Here is an 18,959-nt window from a genome sequence, read left to right on the forward strand (position 1 = left end):
CTCTCTGCCTGGGTTTTCAAAGCCCATGCTACCCTCTAGAGGACAAAGCTTTTGGTGCAGGAGAAAGACCGGCACTTTCTCCAGATTTATTACAAGGATATTTATTACATTTTTTAAAAAGAAATTTATGAAGAAATTTCAAGACTTATCTCTTGAATTTCAATCACTGCTTGAGCATCGTCTCAGGTAAACTAAAACTTGTAAAATATCTTAGCTTAAAAAGGTCAAGGTTTCCCACTGCATTCAGGGCCATCTCTAATTGTCCTGATCTATATCTGGTCACTGGACCTAGATAGCTTTGGAGGGAAAGTGAGGTAGATAACCTTGCATGGTTCCCCCTCACTTAAATCTGAATCACTTGCATATCATGGCATCATCACCCTAACATCATGGTCCTCTTTGAAAAGGAAGGATGGAAACAAGAAGGATGGATAGAATAAAGATAATCTGATCCCTGTATTTAATAAAGAAAGAGCAGCACTAAGAGCAAATCCTTGTTTTTTTGACTCAATATATTTAGAAGAACATGTCCTCTATATCATGGAGATCATTTTTTTCCCTCAGTCTTTTTGAATCTGGAAACCAGATTCACTCCATTTTATTTCAGGATTTTTCCCTCTACCTCTCTCTCCCTCACTCTCTCCCTCCTTTTTTCCTTCCTCTCTCTCTCTCTCTCTCTCTCTCTCTCTCTCTCTCTCTCTCTCTCTCTCTCTCTCTCTCTCTTTCTCTGGCTTTGCCTGTCTCTGTCTACCTCTATCTCTCTGTCTCTCTTCTGTTTCTCTCTGTGTCTCTCTTTTGTCTGTCTGTCTTTCTGTCTGTCTTCCCTTTTCCCCTCCCCTTTCTATGTTGCTAGAAGTTTCCTTACATGTGAGGATCTATATTTCTGACTTCTTTGGGGTATATGTCTTCACTAAATTCAATGGTATGTACAAATTAGTGACTTTGGATTTATAATTACAAATAAATTTTCAAAAAAATTTTAATCTCCCACTTTCCAAATCCCATATCCTCTAACTTCATAGACTCATAGAATTTAGAATTAGAAGGAAACTGAGGGGCCATTTAGTTCAATTCCCTCTTTTTTTTAAAGATAGATGAGAAAATAGAAGCCTAAGTCAAGAAAAAAATTGCTTTCCTAAGATGCCAAAGCCAATTAATGGCAGGGCAAGGATTTGAACATAACTTTGAATCTGATTGTAAGGGCAGTGCTTGTCACAAGACACCATCACAATTTCCCCAACTGAGTTTCAGCCTGTGTTACATTTTCAGTCCTACTGTCTCCTCCTAGTCATGTTTCCAGGATACAGAATAGGCAAAAAGTCTTAACTATTATAAGAATGAGATGTGATATGGCCTTGAGGAGCTACTTGTAAGACTTAAACTTTGGGGACATTGATCTACTCTGGGCTAAGAAGACTTGACATCAATACATAGAAAGATCAGATCTCTAAGCAAAGTACAGACTCAATGCATCGTAGCCTCCCATGCTAACCAAAAACAGAATACCCCCTTACTGAGACCAGAATATCACTTCAAAAATTGTCTATAAGGATTCAGCTCTTCAGAGAGAAAAAGCAATGGGAAAAGTATATACCTAAGTTATTATTTTGTTAAAAAAAAACTTCAATGACTACCTATTTTCTGCCATATAAAGTTCGTATTTCTCTTCCCAGCATTCAAAGATCTTCATTATTTGACACTACTAATCTGTATGAGATAGATGCTATTATTATCCTCATTTTACAGTTGTAGAAACTGATATTAAGAGAGGTTAAGTGATTTGCCCACAATCACACAATATAGTTCTTCTTGACTCTTATATTCAGGACCCTATCCACTATACTGCAAGAAATTAAGTAAAGTTGAGCAGCTTGAAATAAGGACCAGATTATCAGAAGATGGCTTCCACTAATGTCTCACTCTGGGATATGTCAGAAATATACAGAACCATGAGTCCAACTGTGGGACATAGGTATTCTATCCCTACTCTGGAAACCCAATCCTGGGTTCACAATTGAGAGACAAGTTTGACCAGAATACAAGTGCACCTGGAAACAAGAATAATCTTTATTTTCCATATCGAGTCTAAAAATAGTTGAAGACTTAAGATTGTTGATGCAAAAACACTCAGTCTCATGGAAACTGGATACAGCTTATTTTGTCTCAAACTTTACTCAGAAAGAGAATTTGCATGGGTCAGGGGTGAGAGGTGGGGTGGGCCAGAGGAATTCACTCAAAATCATATGCCCTTTCCTGACACTGAGCAATTTCTATCCCCGCAGCATCTTAGGGTCATGGAATTGTTTTTTGAACTTCCTACCAACACCACCACTATTACCAACAACAACAGCAACAGCAACAACAATAATAACTGACAATTATATAGCACTTTAAAGTTAGCCAAATGTTTTACAAATATGATTTTATTTGATCCTCATTACAGTCCTGTGCAAAATGTATTGTCATTTCCCATTTTCCAGATAAGGAAAATGTGACTCAGGGAATTTAACTGATTTGTCTAGGATCATACAGGAAATAAATGTCTAATACAGGATTCAAAGCCAATTCTTCTTGATTCTAAATCTAGTGCTCTGCTCTATCTACTATATGATTCCCACCTCGATATATATTTGCAGAAAATTGAGGTCCAGAAAGGGGAAGGGACTTATCTAGTGTCACAAAGTAATTCACAAGGATGACAATATTAAAGCTTAATTCTTCAAAGTAATTCCATTCAATTCAACAAGCATTTATTTAGTGCCCAATTTATGCCAGCCATTGTGCTGGATGTTGGTGATACAGAGATAAACATGAAACAGTTTCTATCCTTCACAAGCTTCCTTTTTACTAGAGAATTCAACATAAGCAAGTATGAGTAAATATGAAGTAATTTCTTGAAAAAGGCTCTTTCAATGACAAGAAGACAAATTCTAATGGGATAGAGAATGAATGAAAGGAGAATGACATGGACTAAATCTGGAAGTGAGCCAGAGTCAGATTGTATGACATCTTATGAAGGTGGGATGGAAAAAGGAGAAAGGTTGTTTTACTTAGGATTTTGAAAATAGAAAAATCTCACTAAAGTTCACTTAATATTCTCTAAGTCAGAATAGCTTGGGAAGAGCCTCTGAGTTCAATATAAATGATTCCTTCTTCTCCTTTGCTTGTTATACCAACTCAGATTCTTAAAGTCCATTCAAGTCAAGAAGCATTTATTAAACCTATTCAGATCTGAGGTTAGCCTTTTCTAAGGTGAAAGCTGAGGGAAGGAGAGAAAAAAAAGAAATTTACATGATAACTTTATTGTATATTTGGAGAGAATTTTAAATTGTACATGGTAGATTTGCAATTTAACATGCAATTGTCTTTTTATTGTATTGTGATAGAAATGTTTGTTCTATATGGTGAATTAAACAAAAGAAGAAGCATTCATTAAGCTTATATGTACTTAATCACTCTGCTAAGGACAAAAGATTTATTAAGAAATATATATGTTCTGTGCCCTAAAGAATTTCACATTCTAAGGGAGAAAACAAATGCAAATAGCTATTTACTTCAGATCTATATAGGGTAAGAGAAGTAATCTCAGAATGAAGGTAATAACAATGGAAAGGAGTTGGAAAAGACTTTTTGCACAAAGTGAGACTTTAGTTGAGACATAAAGAAAGCTTGGGGGACAAAGAAGGAAAACATTTCAGGTGTGGGGGACAGCTAGTGAAAATGCTTGGAATAGAGAAATGGTGTATCTTCCATAGGGAACAAGATCTTCTGATCAATCAATACTGACTTTACCTTTTAATGAAGTCTAGAAGCTCCTACCATTTGTATATAGTTGGTCATAGCAATCTCAGAGTAGGTTTTCTTGGCTTTAAATAACTTCTCTCCATCTGAATACAATATCTCCACTTGAAAACTATGCATCTTTCAAGACCCAGAGGTCTGACCATTTTTGGTAACATTTTCCTTAACCAATCCAAGTTACAGTGACTTCTTCCCTTGGACTCCTAAATGCTTAGTAACTGTATGCATACAGATATAATGGTAATAGCTATGGCTATTGATTACAGATATGAATATATTTGTAAAATAAGAATCTGCAATTTCACAATAAGGCAGAAAGAGGGGGACTCCCAGTGTGGAAAAGCCTTCCATTAAGTAGATCCATCACTTGGATCAGTACTAGGGAGCTGATTGAAACATACAGAGATTAGATGGCTTGTCAAGGTCACAGGAGGGATTTAAACTTATATTTTACTGATTTAAAACCCTGCCCCCTTGGGTTTCTCTTTCTGTTTCTGTTCTTCTTCCTCCCTCTCCTATTTTCTTCTTATGAGTTATCTGCTTATGTGTTCTGTTCATTAACCAGGGGTAGGAGACCATAGTTTATGCTTCTTCAAATCCCCTAAGTCTGTATTGCAGAGAATCAAATGTATGACCTGGTCACCTTTATGTGGTCCATAACACTTCCTAATTCATCTGAAGCAACTTAAAATGTAATGCTTCTCTGATTTCAATATGTTATTGCATTATTTTTTTAAAACTCAAGGGTGCAGCTAAATGGCATAGTAGATAAGAGTATCAGTCCTGAAGTCAGAGGACCCTGAGTTCAAATACACCCTTTTAATGCAACACTTAACACTTACTAGCTGTGTGACCCTGGGCAAATGATTTAACCTTAATTGTCTCAAAAAAAAAAGAGATTTATGAATGTGTGGTTTTCTCAGTCAATATGCAGCTCACAGGGATTTTAGATAAAGTATAGTGATCCCCTGCTTTTCTCTGGGAGTCTGAAACCACAGCCACAGATAAGCAATCAACAAATATTTGTTGATTGATTCATAAATTGGTCTTTAAAGAGGTCTTTTTCCTCAGAATGTGAACTTCAGTACAAACAAAGAGGGGAAGTGCTCAGATCTCCTTAATGATGCATCATGAATAAAGGCAAAGGGATCTTAAGCAGGAAAGATGAGTCTATAAGAAGAGAGTCTAATACTATTAAACAATGTTAAGGTCTTCCAGTTTGAATCTAAATACTGTCTGAGGAAGGTTTGGAAGTCAGAGGTTCTAGGTCTGAACACCAACTGTTACTGTTACTTTTGCTATGAATAACACTGGGAAGAACAGTGGACAAGAGAACTGCCCAATGTTAGTTTATCTAATAAAAAATAATTTTTAGAGCAGGTGTGTGTTTCTGAAACAATTCTTGTCTGCCTTACAAAAAATAAAAATAAATAAAAACTTTTGTATAGAAGAAATCAAGGAGGTTGAAATAGCCTATGTCCTTCCTATAAAGAAACAAAACGAACTTTTCTACAAGGGAAAGGGGAAGTTATTAAGAGACATGAAAAGTATCTTATCTTCAGTCTGGAGGGTCTGTGTCCCTGTAATTTACAGTAGTGATGAAGCATTCATTTATTTTTTTATTTACTCATTATTTTGATTTTATTTATGTTATTATGATGTGATTATGTATTAATTATGAAGTACAGGAAACAAACTAGGTACTAGCTTTTGGGAAGTGACTAACCAAGCTATAGTATGAAAATATTATGTAGTAGTATAATGTCTTTCTCACTGGACACTATACTCTCTTTTTCTACCCCTGGGACACTAGACGCTCAAGATGAATTTTAATCTTATCTTACCTGGAACTAGGCCTCCATACCACTTCCTGGCCCTCTCCACATCCAGATGTCTCCATTCTTTCTTTGCTGCAAGGGAATATTTCTATGCAAGAAAGGGATGGGGATATTTCTATTAATAACTGATTTTAAAAATACATCAGTTTTGTTTAAAAGTTGGAAGATGCTTAGCTCAGCTCAGTTTTTCTTCCTTCAGTGTTAATTAAAAATGTTAAATCACGCATAGCTAAAAATAAAAGTAAATTTTTCATAGCCAGAATCACTGCTAGTTCTGCCATTAGAATCTCATAGTGAAACTCTGTCAACCAATCCTGAGTCTTTTAGCTTATGTACTTGGCACATAGTAGTTGCTTAATAAGTATTATGGCTGGCTGATTAATTGGGTTACTTCAAATAAGACTGACACCATGGAGTTCGAAACCCAAAGCCTTAAATCTGATCAGAAGCCTTTTGACTCAAAGTTTCTCCAATTGTTCCAAAAATTAACTGAGCAAAGACCTGGAAATCAAGTGGGGAAAATGATCTGCTATCTAGAATAGTGAATAGAGCTTTAGACTTAGAGTCAGGAAGCTAGATTCAAATCTAGCTTTGATACAAGTTTTATGACTCTTTACAAATCAATTCCTCCTATTTGACTCAGTTTCCTCATCTGTAAATGAATTGGAGAAGGCAATAGCAAACCACTACCGTATCTACCAAGAAAACCCCAAATGGAGTTACAAAGAATGATGCATAACAATAATAAATTTAACAGAATGTTATTGTGCAAAGGAGAAACAAATATAGGGAATTCTGAGTAATAGGGGAAGTTGACATGAAATGATTTGTTGTGAAGTGAGAACCAGGAACAATATGCATGATGATTACAACAATAAATAAAAGAATAAAGAATAAAAGTGAAATTGAACATGGTATATTAACAATGACTAACCTTGATCTCCAGAAAAGAGACAAGAAAATGTGCCCTACTTCTTTCATTGAAGAGGTAGGAGATTGTGGGTGTGGGATTGCCACCTGTACTGTCAGATGTGGTTTCTCACATACTAGGATCATAGATCTATTCCTAGAAGGAAACTCATATTGCATGGTTTCAGTCTTATAGCAACTGACACAATTAATCAACCAGACTTATCCTAACCAGTACTTATCAAGCACCTACTATAAGTTAAAGACTCAGGATTGGTTGGCAAAGTTACACTATGAAATTCTAATGGCAGAACCAGTAATGATTCTGGCTATGAGAAAATTATTTTTATTTTTATTTTTAACTCTGTGTGAACTAACATGTCCAATTCCTTCATTCTATTGATGAGAAAATTGAAGCCAAGGAAAATGAAGTGTCGTGTGTAAGACCACACAAACAGTAAATGTCAGAGGCAGGATATGAATCTGGGTCTTTCTCAGTAGCAAGGAGAAGTGTTGGTACCATGGAGAGAGACAGAGGCAATACATTTGGAGATGATTTTCAAGCAGAAGTAAAAGGCGAATATGAATTTAAAAAAAAAACTAGAATTCCTACACTTTTTTTTGAAACCATCCATTGTGATGAAAATCAAAGATTATTCCTCAGTCCTTGTTGTAGAGCAAAGAAAAAGAAAAAGGAATGCCAGAAAAGGAGGAAAAAGGCATCCCCTCTGCCTTGATCTCTGCGACTCACTTAATTGGGAAATTTTCTGTCAGCTGCCTCAGCAACTGTTCCGGGTCTCTGCTTGGATGGCATGGGCATAGACTTTGGCAAAGTCTGCCCCCTGCCAGGCAGCATGAATAAAAGAGTACCCTGCTCCTTGTCTCTCTGGCATCAGCATGCAGGAGACAACGGCTGTAGGAGAGAGATGCAGAGCCTGAGCACCATGTGGCTCCACTGCAAGCAATGGAATCCAGGGACACATCTGCAAAGCCTGAATTGAACCGAGCTCTGTAGGGGAGCCCAAAAGACAGGCTCATTTTGGCCTCAGGCAAGGTTGCCCTTTATTAAAACTGTGAAGTGGGAAGTTTGTCCTCAGGATGGCCCAGAAAAAGAATACTTCCATGCTGTCTCGTCCCTATTGCTACTGCCACAGGCTAATCCAGACCTGTCTTCCCTAGACTTTCTTCCCCTTCCAATAAAATGTTCCCAGCTTCTAACCCGCACTTTTTGTAATCTATTTTTTATAACCTTCCCTAAATAATCTTTTAAAAGAACAGTTCTGAATGAGATGGTGAAGACATAGTTAGAGAACAGTTACTGAGAAAAAGATCTGGGGATTTTAGCGTATATTAAGCTTGGCAAGTCAGCTGAGATCTACTAAGCTCTTATAATTCACAACGAGAATCAAAGGGTCCCAAACAAGGGGAGCAATCTTATTTAAAGGTCAGAAGACAACCAAAGTATGCTGTTTGTCCTGTGTGACATTTTAGGAAAGATATTAATAAAAATCAGAACATTCAGAAGAAGTCAGAGTGGTAAGAAGAATGGTGGATAAGGGATAGAGTAAATATATTCAGTGTTAGGAAGACGTGAGTTCAAATTTCACTTCTGATACATATTATCTGGGTGACCAATGATACATCTCTTTTTTGAGTCTCAGTTTCCTCATCTATAAAACCAGGAGAAGAGTCATACCTAACACTCCTGAGACTGTTGGGAGAATCAAATGAAAGAACACATACAACCATCTTTGCCAATCTTAAAGTAGCATATTGTTGTTATTATTATTATTATAATGTCACCAGAAAAAAATGTATGACAATCCAGTCCAGTGATAATAAGAGATTATCATGGGATCAGTGATAATCAATGGACCCAAGTATAATCGTGCTCCATGGACACATAGGATATCAAGAGAACATGAGGAAGCATATTGGTTAGAATCCAGCAGTGGAATTATGGGAGGTCCATAAGGATAGTTCCACAGGAGAAGTTACTTGATTAAGTTGCAATCCATACTATTGGAATACCTACATAAAGTGAGTCTCGTAGATCTGGCACAGCATATATGGCATATGTGAAACTAACACTATGATAAGAGGCACTGTGATGGTGGTCTTCAAATATTTGAAGAATAACCTTGTAGAAGAGATATTGGACTAATTCTTCTTGGTCCCAGAAAGCAGAGTTCCTATTAAAAGGTAAAACTTATTCAGAGGTGAGATGTAGACTTCACATGAAGGAAAATGTCCTAACAATGAAAGCTGCCCAACCTGGAGTGGGCTGCTCCAAGATGAAGAATTCCATCACTGAAAGTCTTTCAATGAAGGGACAGAGAGCCCTCTTGTTTCAAGGATGAGTTGGATTAAATGGCCTCTAAAGATACTTCCAAATTTATGATTCTGGATTTTGGTGAGTACCCAGCAACCCTGTGGACCTTGAACAACATTTAAATGACTTACTCTGGCATTTATGATTCTTCATTCTTATCTCCCACTTTCCCTAAGACTCATATTATTCAGACAAACTAAATTAGTTCCTATTCTCTCAACATTCTCTAAGTTTCCCCTCCTCTATTCCTTTTTATATATGTGTCCTTCCTTCTACTTGGAATTTTCTGTGTCATTTCATTTCTACTTACCAAAATCTTATCCATCCTTCAGGTTTCTCCTCCTTATATATATATCTTTTCCTAATTAGCTTTCTTTAATTCTCCTCTAATGGAAATAATTCTGTTTCTTCTCACCTTGATCCAAATCAGTTTTCTCCCTTCTCTGTTTATTAATTATAAAATAGAAATATTAACAATTGTCCTCAGTATCTCATCAGGATATGATGAGGTTCAAATGGGATAATGATCATGACAATATTTTGAAAAGTAAAAAATCCAATCTGATATGAGATATTAACTTTATTTTCCTCCTGGATTTAGTAGCCTCTGGAATTATCTGTCCATAATCTCACTTGACTTTCAAAATCCATATCAGGAAGAACTACAAAAGATGTCAAGGGTGGGAGAGTTTAGTCCCAGTACAGTGTTTTGGTAACATTCACGTCCCTCACAAACCTGTGAAAGGGGACATGATGATCTTTCATAAACATTACATCACATATTTTGTCCAAGATAATATGTTTGCTAAACTTTGCCAAAAGAGCAAAACCTACAAGAAATCAGGCTTTCGTGACCTTCAGTGGAAAGGTTTCCTGCTAGGACTGGATGGGGATGTTTTGTTCCCAAAATACAAAAACCATCAAGCTGAGCTATCTGTATTTAGTGTAAATAGAATCGAATGTTCTCTTTTGCTGAAGGACAGAGAGGTTGTTGGGAGGTTGAGCGTATGGGGGAGAGCGGAGAAGGAGGTGTTCATTGTGTGGCTATAGTGTGTGATCATGAATACCCAGAAAAAAATAAGACCAATTGGGTAATTGAATACCCAGAAAAACCGTCAGCTTCTTCTGTGAAAGTCTTCAGGGGCCTAGAGTATTTGAGGACAAGGCAGACAGTATGATTAAAAAAAAAAAGAATTAAGGGTATAGTCATATGGAACTTAGGATAATGGGCATTCTAGTTAGTTAATGTAGGCAGTTATGTGGGGTAATGTGCCAAGTTTGGAGTCAGGAAAGCTCGTCTTCTGAAGTTTAACTCTAATTTCAAACACTAGCTGTGTGATTCTGTTTGCCTCAGTTTCCTCATATGTAAAATAAGCTGGAGAAGGATATCTCTGCCAAGAAAATCCCAAATGAGATCATAAAAATTGGATACAATTGAAAATGGGCTGAACAACAACAATAATAACAATAAAAAGTTAATATTTTAAAATCAGAGGTGAATCTTGGGTAGTTCAAATGCTTTAATAGGAGTTAGACTTGATGGAAATGAAGAGAATATGTACAGCCTGAACTAACGTAAATTCTACTTCTTAGGGCAATATATCTTTGTCTTCTTCTCTTCTTTAGATCAGCATAGTAGTGTTCCTAAGCTGTAAGTCCCTATGGAAGCTCCAACCATTCTTACTCAATCAATCCCACTGCCTTCCAGGTGTCTCTGTGAGGAAAAGAGTTCTTAGAGATACTCTATTCTGACACTGATATTTGCTTACAAGTTCACCATGTTTTGCTTCTTGGACTTCCAGAGTTTCAACCAACAGGTATCCAAAGGAATTCCCACAAAGGTTCCTAAAATAGGAGCCTTTCACTCTCACAATGAGGAGTTGGAAAAAAAGTTACAAGAAGACAAGTTTTACTCAAGAAAAAAAAAGAAATTTTCAAATACCCGGAATAGTCTAACAGTAGAATAGACTGTCTTGGTAGTTAGAATTTCCTGTTATTAGTAATATTCAAACAAAGGCCAAATGACTATCTGAAAAGGACATTATAAAGAGAATTTCTGCAGGGGCTGGGAAGTCAGACAAATCGACTTCTCTTCCCTCCAATTCTGAATTCCATGACTTTAAACAAGGGTTGAGAGAACTTCAATATGGCTTAGACTGGATTTTTGGCAAGTAAAAATGATAGAATATTAGTGAAACTTCATTTAGGTGACAGATGAGGGGAAATTGCCATTTTATAATATCAGATTAGCCAGCACAGGAATCAAAAGTAAGATTCCCAAATCAGCTGTATCAAGTCTAGAGTGTTGGAAACAGTGTTGTTAATGGGAACTCAGTTGAATTCACCAAGGGAGTCTCTTTGTCATTCAGACTTAGACTACATGGGACAAGTTGAACTTCAAAGAACAAATATTCAGAGATTGTTTAGTCCAACTTCTTAATTTTACAAATGAGTAAAGTTATAATTTGGCAAAGATCACAAAGGCATAAGTGTCAAAGCCATGATTATAACACATCTTCTCAGGTCCTCCAAAGCCAGTCATATTCTTTCCACTACAATCCCAAGACCTTATTGGGTAGATCTCTAAACCGACATTGATTATTTTAGTTAAATGTATTTGTAGCCTTACTAATGAGTAAGCTCTTAGAAGGTAAGATGATGTATTTAGCTAAACCTCTCATATTTCCAGTTTCATCCATATAGAGGGCTCCTGGTTTGGGGAATCTATTTCCCAGATATAGTTAAGTATCCAGGTTCAGAAGGAGGGCCAGAAGCAGACAAATAGATTGTTTCTTGTCTCTTATTGACTTGAAAAAATACAAATCAGCATTACTTAGGGCATATTGTAGCTTCATTTAGTTAAAAATTTCCAATTACATCTTAAACTGGTTCTGCTCTTGGGAGGGATCCTCAGGCTACAGCTCAACACCTCTGTCCTGTAATTATTATCCCTCTATTGAATTAATTAATTAAAATTCAGACCACATTCAAAATACTTCCTGGGAGAAAAGTATAAAGGAAGGGAGGAGAAATATTTGGTCAGACTGGCACCATAGTTGGAGTTCCCCAAATTATCTTTATTTGTGAGATCATAAAATTATAAAATTAGAGTTATAGATGAGAAAGAGACTTATAGAAATGCCATCATTGCCTTCCCCAGAGAACATGCCAAAATATACTCATGTTAGGGGCCATGGCTTAATAAAAAGTGACTAGATATATTCACATTAGGGAACATAGCATAATGGAAAGTGACTGGACTCCAGATTGGAGGAATTGAGTCCAAGTACTGTCTCTGCCACCAACCATCTGTACACAAATGAAAACTTAAGAATAATAGATATGGAGCTGAACTGGATCTTCTGGATCATCTGATCCAAATTCTTCATTTTATATATAAGAAAACTGAGATTTGTCCAAAGATATCTAGATAGTAAGTGTCAGAGGCTGAATTGAATCCTGGTCTTCTGAATCCAGAATAAGTTCTCTTACCACTATATCAGACTATCCTACTGCCTGAACCGTTTTTCTTCACTTCTAAATAGAGAAAATAAAATAGTAAAAGTATTATTTCGTTCCTACTTTATAGGGATATAGGCTGGATCAAATGAGCTCAATGTATTTTACAAACTGTAATGCTATATAGTGATATTATATAATAATACAGAAATTATAAAATCTTTTGTTAGCTCTATGAACTCAAACTATTTTTGCTTACTAAAGCTATGTGATGAGTCCCTCATTATGTCATAGAGAAAAACTTAGATTCTTAAAGATGGTATATTGATTTAGGCTGGTCAACCATAAAACTTGCAGATCCTATTAGTTGTAAGAGATTCAATACCTGTGAAGATTGGCTTAATTGAATGCAGAAAAAAAAAAGGCTTTTTATCAGTACTGGAGAACCACCAGAGGATGACTTTATTTGGCCATAGCAAAACTCATGCTAGTGGCTATCTACCAAAGCATGTAGGGGGTTGTCATTTTCAGCCTTATACTCACATCAATTATATAAAACATTTTATTAGGTACCAATCATATGCATGATATATGCTAGTAGGGATATAGACTTGAAAATCAAATAGAGTCTACATGGACACAGATAAGCAAATACAATGTAAATTGAGGAAAGAGAATATTAACAACTGTGAATATTGGGGATGGCTTTACCTAGAAAATGATACCCAAGCATTTTTTTCTTTTCTTTAGTAATACTTTATTCTTCCAAAATACAGGCAAAGATAGTTTTCAACATTCACTTTTGCAAAACTTTGCATTCCAAATTTTTCTCCCCTTCTCTCCTCTCTCCAAGATAGCAAGTAATCTAATATAGATTAAATGTGCAATTCTCCTAAACATTTTTTCATTTTCATCATGCTGTGCAAGGAAGATAAGATCAAAAGGGATAAAAAAAATAAGAAAGAAAAAATAAGCAAACAAATAATAACAAAAGGTGCAAATACTATGCTTTGATCTACATTCAGTCTCTATAGCTGTCTCTCTAGATGGGGATGATTGTCTTTTGTTATTGTATACATTGTTCTCTAAGTTCTACTGACTTAAGTCTTGGAAAAAAGCTAAGGATGCTAAGAAATATAGACAAGGAGAGTGCACATTTCTGGTGTAAGGGATAGGTAGTGCAAAAAATGCCAAGACTAGAGATAGAATTTTGAAACTGAAGAATAGCTATTAAGCCAATTTGAAATGTGATGTGCATAAAATAAATCTGGAAAAATAGGCAGGAGACCAAATACAGGATACAGGTTTAAAAGTTTACCTGAAGACTTTATTTTTTTATCCTAGAGCCAATATGGAATGCTGAAGAGCAGGTGACCTGATATATAGTCTACACCAGTAAAATCACAGGTCTACTCCTTCACCTTCCCACTTAAGAAAAAAGATCAGCTGAAGAAAATTCAATCTGAGATTTTCTCATTTTGATGATAGTCACATATTTAGTAAGAACATTTGCAGCTCATAAAATAACAGTGTTAAAAAGGACTGTGATGACCATATTTTCCAATCTCCTCATTTTACAGAGAAGCACAGAGAAGGACAGAGACTTGTCCAAAGTACCATCAATTGATGGCAGAATTGGTAGTAGAACCTGAGTCTTAAGAATCCAAGTCTAGTCTCCCTCCCTGTCCCAAGGCAATTGGGGTTAAATGATTTGCCCAGAGTCACACAGCCAGGAACATTAAGTGGCTGACCCTAAATTTGAACTCAGTTCCTTCTGACTTCAGAACTAGTGCTCTACTTGCTTTGCCATAAGCTAATTCAAATCTTGTCATTTTATTGCATCTCAGGAGGTCATATGCAAATCATAGGTGTATAGAAATGTCAAAATTAGTATATTCCAACCCCTTCCTATGAGAAAATTGTGTTTCAGAGAGGCTAATTGACTTGTTGAAAGTCATACAGAGTCAGAATGTAAAGTTAGATTGTTCACCTTCAAAGTCAATACTGTTTTCCCCATGATATACTGCCTCCCTCTAAGTGATAGAGGCTGTCCTCTAAGGCAAATCATATTGAATAAAATCAGGCCCTACAGAATACTTTGCACCTTTCTGGAGCATTTATCCTATAGCATTGTGCTTTACTTTTTGTTTGTTTGTTTGTTTTCTTTTGTCTTCTTGTCTAAAGCACTGAGAATTTAAGTGACTTATCTGGGATCACACAGCTAAAATGGATCAGAGACAAAACTTGAACACAGACCTTCCTGACCTTAAAGTTAGTTAGTACTCTTTCCCTAGTCTGTACAGCCTCTTTTGTCTTGCAAATGCTCACAAAATATTGTCTCCTGGAGAATCAGTCATCTTAGTAAAACAACAATTTTTTTTCTAAGTTATTTTGTTTCTTCCCTATTGCAATTTTAAGGTTCAAAAACTTCATTCACAGGCTCTCCAGTGATTCAGAATAGGTTACATTCCTGACTTATTTGTTGTACCAATCTAGTATTAGGTTAGTGTTTTACTTGTGTGCCGCTTGCTTTCCAATTCCATTCCTGGGACTTAATTATGATTACACAGTCTCATTACACTGAGTTGATTTTAAGTAATGACCCTAATTAGGAATGAATTTTAATTAAGCCTAATTTAGTGCATGTCACTCATTGCCAAAGATTTATAGCATGAAAGAGACTACACAAATGTGAAAACACAAACATTCCTGTGTCTGCCCATCCCAAAACTGATCAAATGGAAATTTCCTCATTTTAACTAGATGACCTTGAGAAGGTCATTTGATGTCTCAGAGCCTCGGCTTCCTTTCTTTATTCATAAAATGAGGAAAATTGTATTCATACAACCAACTTCATCAGGCAACTGTGAGATTCAAGCAAAATAAAACATATGAAAATACTTGGTGCTCCAAAGTACTCCAGAAGGACAAGGTATCATTATTTCAGCTTTTCAGTTACAAGGGACCTTCTGGATCATCTAGTTTAAACAACTTATTTTATTGATGAGAAACCTGAACCCCAAAGAGGATAAGAGACTTGTATAAGATCACAAAAGAAATAAACATTAAAATCAGAATTTAAATCCAGATTTCTTAACCCACAGTTCAACACTATTTCTACTATACTATGTTCAGTATAGCCACTGTATACTTACTTATGAAGATACTATATCATATGTATTTATTATTTTGAATAGAAGTATACAGAAAATTATCACTTCTTCATTCTATCTTTGTGTTGGATTGTAATATGCAAATAAAGGGAGAAGAAAAAAAGGAAGGAAGGAAGGAAGGAAGGAAGGAAGGAAGGAAGGAAGGAAGGAAGGAAGGAAGGAAGGAAGGAAGGAAGGAAGGAAAGAAGAGTTGTCTCATTTGAAAAATCAAGGGATTGGATCAAATGACTCCTGCCTGAAATCCCTTCCAGTTCTAACTCACCTATCCAAGGACTCAGCAATGCAAAAGAGTTTTCATTGTGGTTGAGCACCCAGTGACATTTTATGGCCAACTCCCATTGGATCAAATATCACAATAGAGCTGGGACTCAGTTAGCTAATGAGTTTCCAGCTTACAAAACTCTACTACCATTATATGCAACCCCAAACTACCTTTTAGACTTAACAGCTTCCCCCCCCCAAAAAAAAAAAGACATGAGTTTGTCCAAACAATAACATTGCTGCTTTTTGAGATTTAAGCATTATCTCATTAGTTAAGCATCAAAGTCAGATTTCTTTATTACCTGGAACACAGCAAACCAGGATATCAGCTGCAAGGGAGGCCAAAGAATAATGTAGACTTACTATTAGGCAAATGGAAAATTCCTTTGATTTGTCCTGATTCTCCACTATTCTAAGGTCTTTGTACACATTCCTTGGATATTAGAAAATATTGAAGCAAAGTAGAATGTAAAACTGTTTTCATTATATAGACAATAGAAAGGAAGGAATGGGTCATCATCATCTTATATAGATTAGTGATACACTCTGGTAAGTGTTTAACTTTCTGAAACAGGATATGCTTTTACATTTAATCTATATAATCAACATTTTCTTCATCCTTTTTTTTCGGTCTAGACAATCAATAGTCTAATAAATCAAGTCTGATTTGTAGCTTGATGATTTCCAAAGTACAAATTCTCACAATGAAAAATTAACAATTGGCTCCAATAATAATTGTCTCTAGCTGTTATGTTGAAGGTCACAGGAATGGGATGATCACATAGAGAATAGGACTGGAAGGGACCTTTTAGATCTTAAATTTAGAGGTAGAAGTGGCATTAGGAGGGATCTAATTCCAGCCCTTCATTTTATAGAACAAGAAACTGAAACCAAAGTCATTTATATAATATTTCTGGCGGAATTTGAACCCAGATCTTCAGGGCTCCGTATGTGGCATTTCATCCACTGCATCTGCCTCTCCCTATTATCTAGTTCAGTTCACTCACTTTATGGAGGAAGAAAATAGAGATAAAGAAGAGAAGGAACTTGTCCAAAGTCACATAGGTAATAATTAGCAGGTGGGATTTGAACCCGCCTCATCTGTCTTCAAATCCAATGCTCTTTCCAGAACATTATGAAGCCTATGTTTTATGGAATTGACGTTTCTACTTTGTTTAACCACCCACTGAGAAGATCTAAACAATATTTTGATTTTTATAGAGGAAAATGGAGAGTGAAAAGTGGGATTCAATTATCTTGAAAATAAAAGGGACAATTTCATCCGCAAATGTTATACTCAAAAGCTGTTTGAAAAACCAGTATTCAAATAAGTCACAAGTCCAATAAAAATGTGAAAGCATTTATTAGCCTTCTCCTATCTACCACTCCAGCTTGAGTGAAATTTCCTTAGAGCAAGACAAAGATAAATAGCTTGAAACAAAATTAAATAAGCATTTTCCAAATTTCATCTGTCTATGAAGTAGAACTTTTCCATTAAAAGTTTGAAAGCTAGGAGAGACATTACCTAATGCAGGTTGTGCAGGAGTCTAGGTTCTTCTGTATAGTTTATTAATATGGAGAACCTCAGGGCTTTGCAGACCACCCACCCTTCTGACTCCCACCCACTGTTCTGATTTAAATGTGCTCACCAGGAAAGAAGATGATGCTATCTTATAGACAATACAATGAGGGCATGAAGAAATAACTTATGTCATAGAACCGAATATAATCCTATTCTGTTAGAAATAATACTATTACAATTGACCTGAAAGTCCCTTTCAGATCATCACTGACTACTTCAGACAATATTTGGATAACCAGTGTGCTTTTGGCAGATTATTTGACCTTCCTGACCTTATAGTTAGGTGGTAAACTGCCAAGTCTGAAGTCAAAAAGACTCATCTACCTGAGTTCAAATCTGGCCTCATTCTTGATAGTTGTGTGACCCTGAGTTAATCACTTTACCCTGTTTGCCTCAGTTCCTCATCTGTAAAAAAAACTGGAGAAGGAAATGGCAAACTACTCCAATATCTTTGCCAAGAAAACTCCAAATGAGGTCACAAAGAGTCAGATACAATTGAAAAAAAGACTGAATAACAACAAAGATCCCCAGTTTCCTCATCTACAAAATGAGGGGATAGACCCGAGGCTTCTGAAGTCTCTGCTAGCTCCAAATTTATAATTCAATCATTAAGTCTCTTGATATGAAGAACAAGTTCAATTGAGGCAATACGGTACAGCAGAAAGGTCACTGAATCAAGCTATAGAGGATAAGGAATCAAACACTACCTCCCACACTATTTGTGTGACCATTTGCCCTCTCTGGGCATCAGTATCCTCATTTGTAAAATGAAGAGGTTGGACTAAAAAGTCTCCCCTGCAGCTCTAAATCCATGCTCCTATAATCCATGCCAAATGCCCCTAGCCAGACTGCCTCAAAGCAATCTCTAGGGACCCTGAAAACACCTTAAAGAAACAGAAGACAACAGTCATCTGCATTACTTAGCCACCCAGTGTTGAAAGGCTATTCTGTTCTCATCAAAAAGGCTGTTCTGTTCTCCATCTAATTTTGTGAGGATGCCATAAGCCCTAATCAGTGTTGCCAGAGCAGGGATCCAGGTATGGATAAGGTACCTGAGAGCTTCTTTGGTGACAAGAGAGACATGTCAAACACACCTGAAGGGCTTGTACAGGGATCAGCATCCCTCCTGGAAATCCATTCTGATCATGCAGCAAAATGAACATCTTCTTGGGTTCTTTCCTGTACACATGCTAAAATGCACATATACAAAAGCAGAGAAAGAAGTTATTTCTCATTGAGAATTTGTTTACCAGTGATGTTTGGTTAAAAACCCCACAGGTAAAATGTAGCACAAGATTGCAGTAGCTGTCCAAGCCTGTGATAAAATAGGCTGTTTCTCACTGAGTGAAGCTTAATGTGTCTCAGCTGCGAGATTTATAGGAAACATTAAAATCCACAGAATACCAAAATGCAAATAGATTTAAAAATATAATATTATCATTGTCAACATAAAAGACTTTTTATTTACTGCTTAGAAAAGAAAATACTTGCAATAATGTCATTTGTTTCAGGGAATGCAAAGAAGGTTTCAACAACTAACATGCCATGTTTCTTGGCTAAATATCCCTTTATATGATGTTGGAACTCATATTATATGTGCCCAC

General features: G+C 36.2%; 1 long non-coding RNA gene across 1 annotated transcript in view; it reads right to left on the reverse strand.

Annotated features, from left to right (window-relative positions):
- Nucleotides 1–18,645, reverse strand: part of LOC127550188 (uncharacterized) — a 76,537-nt gene extending 57,892 nt beyond the window's left edge. Inside the window, exon 1 of the long non-coding RNA XR_007950790.1 lies at nt 18,450–18,645. This is a non-coding gene — a long non-coding RNA (uncharacterized LOC127550188). The remainder of the gene's footprint in view (nt 1–18,449) is intronic.
- Nucleotides 18,646–18,959: the final 314 nt, after the last annotated feature.

Source organism: Antechinus flavipes, chromosome 2 (genome assembly GCF_016432865.1).
Source record: "Antechinus flavipes isolate AdamAnt ecotype Samford, QLD, Australia chromosome 2, AdamAnt_v2, whole genome shotgun sequence".
NCBI classification, from domain to species: domain Eukaryota; kingdom Metazoa; phylum Chordata; class Mammalia; order Dasyuromorphia; family Dasyuridae; genus Antechinus; species Antechinus flavipes.